Here is an 11999-nt window from a genome sequence, read left to right on the forward strand (position 1 = left end):
GGGAAGATGGCTATGTGTGGGGGGGGGTGGGGGGGGGAAGAGGAAGAAGCGGCCAGGGGGAGGCACCCGTGACATCCGGCGATGGAGGGGCGCCGCACTCATGGGAAAAGAGGGCGTCCATGGGCGGCGGACGGCGGGACAAGCAAGGAGGTGGGCCATCGGGATGATACGAGGCAGCAGGACTAGGCGGCATGCGCGGGAGGAGTGGATCTGTCGCCCGGAGAGAACGGAGAAGAAGGAGAAGGGCGGAGAGGGGCTGACTTGCGTCGCCGGATGCTCTGCGTCGCGGCCCTGCTTGCCTCTTCTCCCGCTCGCTGCTCTGCCTCTTCTTTTCGTGAGCACGGTCGAAGGGGTAAGTGCGGGCGCGTTACCGAATATCACAGCGAAAATCTAGCTCGACCCCTCCGAATTCGGGAACAGAGAGGCAGGCTTTCGAGCAGGCCATCGAATATCCCGAGCCAATTCTGTGGACTCAATTCCAAGTGCATCTGAACAGCAGAATTCGGCCCATCCAATGCCAATATCAATATCTTGGCCCGAATATCATCATCCAAACATACTGTTAGGGTTTTTTGAGATTTTAGAGTATTTATAGAGGATAGCGGTGGAGAAGCTTTCCATGGTGCCCACTACCCACCAGGGTGCGCCCTGGTGCCTAGTGGGCCCCATGGGCCTCCTCTTGTGCACTTCTTTGGCTCCGTGGGTGTCTTCTGTCCACAAAAAAATCTCCAAAAAGTTTCGTGGCATTTGGACTCCGTTTCGTATTGATATTCTGCAAAGTAAAAAACAAGCAAAAAACATCAATTGACACTGGGCACTATGTCAATAGGTTAGTCCCAAAAAATGATATAAAGTTGCAAGTAAATGAATATAAAACATCCCAGATTGATAATATAACAGCATGGAACAATAAAGAATTATAGATACGTTGGAGACGTATCAGCATCCCGAAGCTTGAGAGGCAAATGATAAAAAATGGAATTTTTGATTTGTAATGTTGCCTAACATGTTCATCACATATTCTTTACTTTTGTAGCATGGACATTTAGACTTTTAGAGGACTCAAAGCAGTAGTCTATAATTGACATGAGGACATCAATACTCAAGCATATCAACAAGCAACCATGTCTTTCAAAATATCAACACTAAAGAAAGCTATCCCTAGACCATTATGCTCAATCATTGATACATTCATGAAACACACTCAAATATTAACTATGCCCAATGCACAAGTATGATAATAGTGTTCCCTAGTTGGTGCTTTATAAGAGAAGATGGAGACTCAATAAAAATAAAAATTGCATAAAAGTAAATAGATAGTCCCTTCGCAGAGGGAAGCAGAGATTTGTAGAGGTGCTAAAGCTCAAAGCTTAAATTGAGAGATAAAATTGTTTTGAGAGGCATGCTTTTCCTGTCAACGAAAATGACCGAGAATTCCCAATACTTTCCATGCTAGATAAATCATAGGCGGTTCCCAAACATAAAATAAATTTTATTCTTTTTTCCACCATTCTTTCACAATCCATGGCTAGCCGTATCCACGGGTGCCTTGAGGAATTTATTATTTGACAACATAAATAATTTTTTTCATTGCGGGATTGGGCATCCCTATTACCTTTTCACACTCCCATGCAATGACAAGTGAATCAACACTCATCTTGAGAATAAAATATCTAGCATGGCAAAAATATTGGCCACACAAAAAGGAAATTCATTTTGAAAATTAGAGTTGGCACATACAAATTTACTTGGAAAGGCATGGAAATACCGCATATAGGTTGGTAGGGTGGACTCAACACAACTTGGTTTAAGGAGTCTGGATGCACAAGCAATATTCTCGCTTAGTAGAAGGAAATCCTAGCAAATAGATTGAGAAGCAACCAAACAAAAAACAAAAACGATCATAAACGAGCATTAAACATAACTAACACCGAATAATGCACCACAAGTAGGATGTTACTTCATTGCATAACTATTGACTTTCGTGCTTGCATAGGGAATCACAAACCTTAACACCAATATTCTTACTAAAGCATAATTACTCACCAACATGACTCACATATTACTATCTCCATATCTCAAAACTATTACAAGGAATCAAGTTTTAATATCCAATGATCTTCAAGAAAGTTTTTATTATATCCCCCTTGAATATCTATCACTTTGGGACTAATTTCATATATTACCATTACTACTAAGAAGCTCTCAAATAAATTTAAGTGAAGCATGGGAGCACATATTTCTTCAAAATAATTTTCATCTCTAAAAATAATCTAAATGAAGCATGAGAGGATTTCTTGAAAACTATAGCACCACCGAGCTAAAAAAGATACAAGTGAAGTACTAGAGCAATTCCATAGCTAAAAAAAAAATTAAGTGAAGCACATGGAGCAATTCTAGTAAATCATAGCATCATTATGGCTCTCTCAAATAGGTGTGTTCAGCAAGGATGATTGTGACAAACTAAAAAGAAAAACAAGAAAAGACTCATATCATACAAGATGCTCCAAGCAAAACTCATGACATGTGATGAATAAAAATATAGCTCCAAGTAAAATTACCGATGGTCGTTAGAAGAACGAGGGGATGCCTTCCGGGGCATCCCCAAGCTTAGTTTCTTGGTTCTCCTTGAACATTACCTTGGGGTGTCATGGGCATCCCCAAGTTTAGGTTCTTTTCACTCTTTATTCCTTCATCCATCATGATCTTACCCAAAACTAGAAAACTTCAATCACACAGAACTTAACAAAACCTTTGTGAGACCCGTTAGTATAATAAAGCAAATTACCACTTTAAGTATTTTTGCAAACCCATTCATATTTTATTATTGCGTTATACCTACTGCATTCTAACTTTATCATGTCTTATACCCCCCCGATACAATCCATAGATTCATCAAAATAAGCACAGAATGCAATGAAAACAGAATCTATCAAAAATAGAATAGTCTGTACTAATCTGTACTTTAACCATACTTTTGTAACTCCAAAAATTCTGAAAATTAGTACAACGTAGGAAATTTGTATATCAATCATGTGTAAAAAATTCAGATTTTTTTGTCCCTCCAGCAGAGCACAATAATTCTGCTACTACACGCAAAAGTTTTTCTATTTTCCAACAGGATCAAGTCAACTATCACCCAAACCATCATAAAGGAATTACTTGGCACAAACACTAATTAAAACATGAAAAACACAATCAGAACAGAATTATAATTTCATATTTATTGAATAGCATAAAGAAAAAACAAAAAAATAAAAGATAACTATCGGGTTGCCTCCCAACTAGCACTTGGTTTATAGCCATTAAGATAGGCTTTGAGATTTCAATGATGCTCATACGAAAGATAAGAATTGAAGCACAAAGAGAGCATCATGTAGTGTCAGGACCCCGACTCGATGTCACATTGATCTAGCCGGTAACACCTCATATCACTTTGCGGCCTCACGCACGGTATCCCCACGGGTGTCGCCTTACCTTTGCCCGGGACCGTTTGCGCCTTTTGGCTCACGTATATGATAGCGCCGCTAGCATCCATATGATAAGGAGCCCGGGCTGACATGACTAGTCGTAAACCCAAAGTGGCACAGACTTACAGGGACAGGCATCCATGACCCAGCTTCGAACGTGTCGGTCATCAGCAAGTGGGTCCGGGTTGTAGCACTGGGCTAGCAGGACTCTGGTAAACCGGGCTGTAGCGGGCTAACAGGACTCCGATACTCAATGCGTGACATTTCCCCGAAGGGACAGACACAGGAACGAAGAAGGACACATGCCGGCCAGCCTAAGTGTTCCAGAGCAGTAGCAAGCTACCATGGCTCAGCGGTAACACTAGGAGACATTTCCCGGTAAGAGAGGCTACTAAAGATAAACAACTAGATAGTCAGATCCCACACATACCAAGCATTTCAATCATACACACAATATGCTCGATATGTGCAAATACAACGAAGCATCACAACATGACTCTACGACACAAGTACTTTATTTAAGGCTCAGGGAGCCATACATAACATACACAAAGGAACGGGTCTCACGACCCAACATTCAAGTCATACAGTCATACAAACCAGCAGCGGAAATAACTTGTCTGAGTACAGACAAGTAGTAAAATAAAAGAGGCTTGGAAAGCCTAGCTATACTACGTGGTCCTTCATAAGCTCAGGATCACCACCTGGGCCTTTAGCCTACTCGTTGATGTCAACGTCTACATAGAACCCATCAGAAGGGGTTGCAACGTCTTCTGTAAAAATGTAAATTATAGCAACATGAGTACAAAGGTACTCAGCAAGACTTACATCAGATCCTACATACATGCATATTATCAAGAAGGGTTGGTGGAGTTATTGCAGCAAGCCAGCTTTGACTCTTGGCTAGACTATCCTACGATACTTCAACCTGAAATGGTTTTGCGCACACGAGTCCACTACTCACCACTTCAATACACTACCGAGGGTCCGCCTCCGTCTTCCTACGGAGGAGCCATCCTCGGCACTCACACTTATCTTGAGGCTTTTAGTAGTTTCCATTTACTTGTCTATGAACTGTATAGGCAACCAAGTAGTCCTTTACCGCGGACGCGGCTATTCGAATAGATCATGATAACCCTGCAGGGGTGTACTTCTTCATACACGCTCTCACCACTTACCGTCGTTTACACGACATGTACTCGGCAACCTTCAAGCGGAAGCCCAACGTGGGTGTCGGCCACGACCTACCTAGTCACCTAAGTCTCCAGTCCAGGTTTATCGCCTATCCAGGTTCCATCCGCAGGGAGTCCGGCCGAGGTTTCCCATACGGCCCCGAACGATGTGAACAGGGTTCCCGAGATACCTAACGGGTATTCGGTACACCGTGCCACGTACCTACCGCATCACAGCCCACCCCTACGGTCAGCGCTGTCCACGGCCTCCAGTAGGCTACAAACACCAGAAACTATTTGCAACTCCTGGACGGAGGACTAGGGTGAATAAGAAGCCAAGAGGGTCCATTGGTTTCGGGCCCAATGCATGGTAGTAGCTGATTCTTAAATCACACATACAGATCTCAGTGCTTAAGGTCGGCTTCAATGAAACAACCCACCATGTACTCCTACATGGCCTCTCATCGATACCTTTACCAAATCGTGTTCACCACACCACTCTCATTATCGACATAATCATTTCACTCTAGCCCATCACCCAGATGAACCAGACCTGACACGACTCTAAGCATAGCAAGCATAGCAAGGTAGGAACAACACATACATATGGCTCAATCAACTCCTACACATGCTAGTGGGTTTCATCTAGTTACTGTGGCAATGACAGGTCATGCAGAGGAAATGGGTTCAACTACCGTAGCACACAGCAGTTTGAAACGCGTTGTCTTAATGCAGTAAAAGAGAGCAGGAGCGAGAACATGGGGTTGTATCGATATGATCAAATGGTTGGTTGCTTGCCTGATGGTTCGATGCACTGATACGGTTCTTCGTTAGGGTAATCACGGTACTCCTCGGAGGCAGAACCTGTCGCAAAGGACACCGACACACAACCATCACCAAACAATGTGCAACAATATGATGCATGCATGAAACATGGCAATATGAGTGTGTTGGGCTAATGCAACTAAGACCAGAAGGGTTTGAACAAATTTGAATCAAAGATTCAAATTTCAAACTCAAACATGGCCTTTTAAAGTGCTTTTCCTTGTTCTGCATTAAACATCAAGTTAACTTGTTTAGTCATGCATGAAAATAGTACATATGGATAGATTGGATTTTTCTGATCATTTTTCATATATAATTTGTCTGATTTGGAGTTACAGAATAAAAGTTATGAATTTTTGAAGTTTAAATTATATTCTGGAATTTCCTGATTAAATTTAAATCCAGAAATATATATATTGCGCCAGCATGACGTCAGCACGACGTCAGCGGTCAACTGCGGCTGGCTGGGTCAAACCTGACGTGTGGGGTCCACACGTCAGTGACAGGGGGGTTTAACAGGGGTTAGTTTAATCCTAATTAAGGGTTAGTGGCGCTGGGGCCCACTGTCAGTGTCAGGGGGGTTAACTAACAGTGATTAGCACTAAGCTAACCACCTGGCCGATGGGGCCCACGCGTCAGTGACTCTGGGGGGGTCAAACCCCAGGTCGGACAAGTCAAACCCGCCGGCGGTTAGTCGCCGGCGAGGTCCGCGGCGTACAGGTGCCTCGGGTTTCCTCTGTGGTGCTCCAAACGGCGTGCGGCTAGGTGCGTTGGAAAGCTAGCTCGATGGCGCGTCGGCCGGTGGCCGTGGCTGGGCCTGGGGTGGCCGGAGTCGACGGCGGCGAGCTCGGCTGCGGCCGCCGGGGTTCGGTCGTGCACGGAAACGGGGTTGGAGCTCGAAGGCGAGCGAAGCGAGGCGCTAGGGATGCTCTACGGGGCCTTACGAACTTGTTGGACTCGCTGGGGTGACCAAATGGTCACCGGAGCTGCGTCGACGGCGAGCTCGGCGACGGCGGAGGTTCGGCCGTGGTGGGGAGGAGGGCTACGGTGAGGGAACGAGGGGGAGAAGAGAGGGAAACGGTGGCCTAGCTCACCGCGGTTGCAGCGGGCGTCGAAGCGGGCTCGGGGACGCACTGGAGACGGCGAATCGACGGCGATGGTGGTCGGAGCCCGAGGAGGAAGACGATGGCGACGGCGGCTCCACAGGGCATCCGGCGTCTTGTGGCTTGGCGGAGAGCTTCAGGGCGAGGGAGCGGAGCTCCTGCACGTGTCGGGGAGGCGAGGGGAGGCCGGTGGCGGCTGCTATGGCGAACGGCGGCGATGGTTGCGTTCGGACACGGGAGAGAGAGAGCGAGGGAGAGGAGAGGAAGAACCGGGGGAGAGTGAGAGAGTACGGGGGGAGGGCGTGGCGTCGTTCCAGGCCATCCAGACGGGGAGGGGGAAGGCAGGCAGGCAGGCGAGCTGGTGGCGTGGCGCGGTGGCGCGCGCGCGCGCCGGGCACACTCCCCTCCCTCTGTCAAGGACGAAGACGACAGAGGAGGAGGCGGGCTGGGCCGCCTGCTGGCTGGGCCGGCCTGCTGCTGCTGGGCCAGAGGCGCCAGGTAAGAGGCCCAGGTAAGGTTTCCCTCTTTTAATTCTGTTTTCTAATTTCTGTCATTTGTTTTGATTTAAATAAAATATTAAATCATTTTATTACCTTATGCCAATTTTTGCAGGAGCTAGTATATTATTCCAGAGCTCCCCAACAGGTGGCATAACTTTTGGACATATATTAATATATATAACTAATATATTTCCAATGCAAATATTTATGCATTAATTCCAAATGCCCAAAATAAATACCTATGAGCTCTTAAAAATATTGGTTTGATTTTTATCTCTGTCCAATATTTTCATAGAGCAACATGAGCATTTTCTTGGACCCTTTTGGAGAAATTTTTATTTGGGTCATTTTCAAAGTGATTCTGAGGGTTTCACAAATCCCCATTTCAAGTTTCTGATGAAAGAGTAAACATGATGCAACACTCTAATGCATGACTAGCTAGGGTGTGACAACTCACCCCCACTCAAAAGAATCTCGTCCCGAGATTTGGGTTCCTCCGGGAAGAAGGCGGGATACTCGAGTCGAAGACGATCCTCCCTTTCCCAAGTTGCTTCATCCTCAGAATGGTGCGACCATTGTACTTTGAGAAACTTGATATTATGACGTCGGGTGGTACGCTCGGCCTGATCGAGGATACGAATGGGGTACTCTCGATATGTAAGATTATCTTGGAGATCAAGCGTTTCGTGGTCCACTCCACGGATAGGATCCGCGAAGCAACGCCTGAGTTGAGAAACGTGGAAGACATCGTGGACTCTGGAGAGGTGCGGAGGTAGTTCCAACTGGTAGGCAACTTCTCCTCGTTTGGCGAGAATGCGGAAAGGTCCAATGTAACGAGGAGCCAATTTGCCTTTGATACCGAAACGATGGGTTCCCTTCAGAGGGGTGACCCGAAGATAAGCCTTCTCGTCAACCTCGAAAGTCATAGCCTTATGTTTTCGGTCATATTGACTCTTTTGACGAGATTGGGCTGTTTTGAACTTTTCACGAACGATACGAACCTGTTCTTCTGCTTCCTGAATCATATCCGGGCCAAAGAATTGTCTTTCCCCGGTTTCTGACCAGTTAAGGGGTGTTCGACACCGTCGTCCATAGAGAACTTCAAAAGGGGCTTTACCCAAGCTAGATTGATAGCTGTTGTTGTAGGCGAATTCGGCAAATGGAAGGCACTTCTCCCAGTCCATTCCGAATGAGATAACAGAGGCTCGAAGCATGTCTTCTAGAATCTGGTTGACGCGTTCCACTTGACCACTCGACTGAGGGTGGAAGGCGGTGCTAAAGGAGAGACGGGTTCCCATAGCATTTTGGAAGCTTTCCCAAAATCGAGAGGTGAAAAGACTTCCTCGATCCGAGTTAATTTCCAAAGGAACACCATGGAGAGACACTATACGGGAGATGTATAAGTCTGCCAATTGACTAGCGGTTATACTCTCTCGAACAGGTAGGAAATGGGCTACTTTGGAAAGACGATCGACAACGACGAAAATAGCATTATTCCCTCTCTTGGTCCTGGGAAAACCGGTAATGAAATCCATACCAATTTTATCCCATTTCCATTCAGGAATAGCTAAGGGTTGAAGGGTGCCAGCAGGCCGTTGGTGCTCTGCTTTTACACGACGACAGACGTCGCAATTTGCAATATACTGAGCAATCTCTCTCTTCATCCTAGTCCACCAGAACCTCTGGCGTAGGTCCTGATACATCTTAGTACTACCGGGATGAATGGTGAGAGGAGATTCATGAGCTTCCTTAAGGATCAATCGCCTCAGGTTTCGCACCTTGGGAACCAGTAGTCGATTCCCGAAGTAAACGATCCCTTGATCATTAATGGAGAAATAATTCGCAATTCCCTTCTTGATGTTTCTCTTGATGCGGGAGATTCCCGGATCTACCTTCTGTGCTTTGATGATCTGATCCATAAGGGTAGGTTTCGCCACCAAGGTGGAAAGAAAACCTTGAGGAACAATGTGAAGGTTAAGCTTCCGAAATTCCTCATGGAGAAGCGGTTGACTTTGTTGTAACATCAAGTTGTTACAATAAGATTTACGACTTAGCGCATCAGCCATGACGTTGGCTTTTCCTGGGGTGTAGGTTATTCCTAAGTCGAAGTCTGTGATCAACTCAACCCAACGTCTTTGCCTGAGATTCAAATCCGGTTGGGTGAAAATGTACTTCAAACTTTGGTGATCAGTGAATATTTCGCAACGGTTACCGAGGAGGTAATGTCGCCAGGTCTTGAGTGCATAGACTACGGCTGCAAGCTCTAGATCATGAGTAGGATAATTCTCCTCATGTGGGTGCAATTGCCGTGAAGCGTAGGCAATTACGTGTCGATCTTGCATGAGAATGCAACCTAGTCCTTGTCGCGAGGCGTCGCAGTAGATAACAAAGTCCTTGGAGAAGTCTGGCGGTACCAGTACGGGAGCAGAGGTCAGGCGTCTTTTCAGTTCCTGAAAGCTGTGCTCACATTGTGGAGTCCATTCGAACTTCTTATCTTTCTTGAGGAGTTCGGTTAGAGGTTTAGCAACTTTGGAGAAGTTCTCGACAAAGCGACGACAATAGCTCGCTAAGCCCAGAAAACTCCGAACTTTCTTGACCGATTCAGGTGGAGTCCAATTAAGGACGGCTTGAACTCGCTCAGGGTTAACAGCAATACCTTTACCAGATATTACATGACCCAGATAGGTCACTTCTGACAACCAGAATTCACATTTAGAAAATTTGGCATAAAGGCGATGCTCTCGAAGTTTCTTCAACACTAGCCTTAGATGTTCGGCTTGTTCCTCCTCGTTCTTGGAGTAGATGAGTATATCATCGAGATAAACTACGACGAATTTATCCAAATACTCCATGAAGATTGAGTTCACTAACCGAGAAAAGGTGGCTGGAGTGTTGGTTAAACCGAAGGACATGACGGTGTACTCGTATTGGCCATAACGAGTGACAAAGGCCGTTTTAGGAATGTCCCCGTTTCTGATTTTGATTTGATGGTAGCCCAACCTCAAATCCATCTTGGAGAAGACTGAGGATCCAGCGAGCTGATCATACAGGTCGTTGATCCTGGGGAGCGGATATTTGATCTTGATTGTGACCAAATTGACAGGTCGGTAATCTACAACCATCCGGTCCGTACCATCCTTCTTCTTGACGAATAGGACGGGGCAAGCCCACGGAGATGAGCTAGGTCGGATGAAACCCTTTTTCAAGGACTCATCGAGTTGTTTCTTAAGCTCGGCTAGTTCTAGTGGTGCCATCTTATAAGGTCTTCTAGCAATCGGAACGGTTCCTGGGATGAGGTCTATTACGAACTCAACATCTCTGTCAAGTGGAACACCTGGCAATTCCTCTGGGAAGACATCCGGGAAGTCACGGACTACCGGAACGTCCTCAAGATCTGGCAAAGGGCTGGCGTTAAGGGAATATAACTGTCGCTTGGCTGTTCGGGTCAAGACATTGACTATCTTCCCCGAAGGATGGGATAGTTGAACAGTCCTAGAGAAGCAATCAATTTGGGCATGATGAGCCGACATCCAGTCCATACCCAGAATGATATTAATATCTGAAGATTTAAGGGCTATCAAAGACGCGAGGAAAACAAGTCTGTCGACTTGGATTTCATTTCCATGGCTTACTCTAGAAGTTTGCCATTTGGATCCCGGAGTTTGAATTACCATAGAGGTTGGCATATCACCGAATGCGACGTTATGCAAACGAGCATAATTTTCGGATATAAAAGAATGAGAGGCTCCTGTATCGAAAAGAACAGATGCCGGGTGGCAATTAACAAGAAGCGTATCGAGAACGACGTTGGGATCCTCTTGAGCTTCTTCGGCAGAGATGCAGTTGACATGGCCACGTGAGGCAGTGACCGGCTTGGCGTGGAATACTTTTCCTGTCGGCTTGCCACGGCCAACAGCTTTAGCAGACTGGTTGGGGTTGGTCTGGGGACACTCACGCATATAGTGGCCAGATTCCCCACACTTGAAACAAGTTACGGAACTGGTACGTGGAGGAGCATTGTTGGTTGGACCCCCATAGGGCTTGGCCGGTGCAGACTGTTGAACAGGGCGAGGCGCCTGGAAAGATGGCCTCGGTGTGAACCTGGGTGGCAGGGCGGTGTTGGGCACCCACACGCGGCGCTTCTGAGGACCAGCACCGGATGAGGAACCCATGTCACGGCCATGCTTGCGTGTTGCGTCATAATCAGTCTGACCAGTTTCAGCACTGATGGCCTTGTTGACAAGTTTCTGAAAAGATGTGCACTCATGCAGACGGAGGTCACGGCGAAGCTCAGGACTAAGGCCCTTACGGAACCTTGCTTGCTTCTTGGCATCAGTAGACACTTCCTCAGTTGCATATCGTGCGAGATTACCAAACTCCCTGCTGTAAGCATCCACAGAAAGTGGGCCCTGAGTGAAACTGCAAAATTCCTCACGTTTACGGTCCATGAGACCCTCCGGAATGTGATGTTCACGGAAAGCCTCGCTGAAATCAGCCCAGGTAGTGACATGGCCCGCTGGGCGCATAGCTCCATAATTCTCCTACCATAGACTGGCGGGGCCTTCAAGATGATATGCATCAAAGGTGACCTTGTCAGCCTCCGCTACCAGCGCGGAACACAGTTTGTGAGAGATACTGCGAAGCTAGTCATCAGCGTCGAGAGGCTCGACGGAGTGGTGGAACGTGGGTGGATGTAATTTGATAAAATCACTGAGTGACACCACGTTAGTCCTCTGATGGTGTGCTGTGTTCTGTTCAATACGCTCCAACAAACGGTTGGTCTCCCGCTTGTTTCTCTCAGCTTCCATCATAACCTCGGCTAGGGAAGGAGGATGAGGCAGATTTGCATCCCTGACTTCACTGCCTTCGGCCTGCTCTTGAGGAGTAGGGTTAGTGCGCGTGTTGACCATCCTAGGTAAACAAAACAAT

The sequence above is a fragment of the Triticum dicoccoides genome, chromosome 2B (genome assembly GCF_002162155.2).
Source record: "Triticum dicoccoides isolate Atlit2015 ecotype Zavitan chromosome 2B, WEW_v2.0, whole genome shotgun sequence".
In the NCBI taxonomy this organism is placed as follows: domain Eukaryota; kingdom Viridiplantae; phylum Streptophyta; class Magnoliopsida; order Poales; family Poaceae; genus Triticum; species Triticum dicoccoides.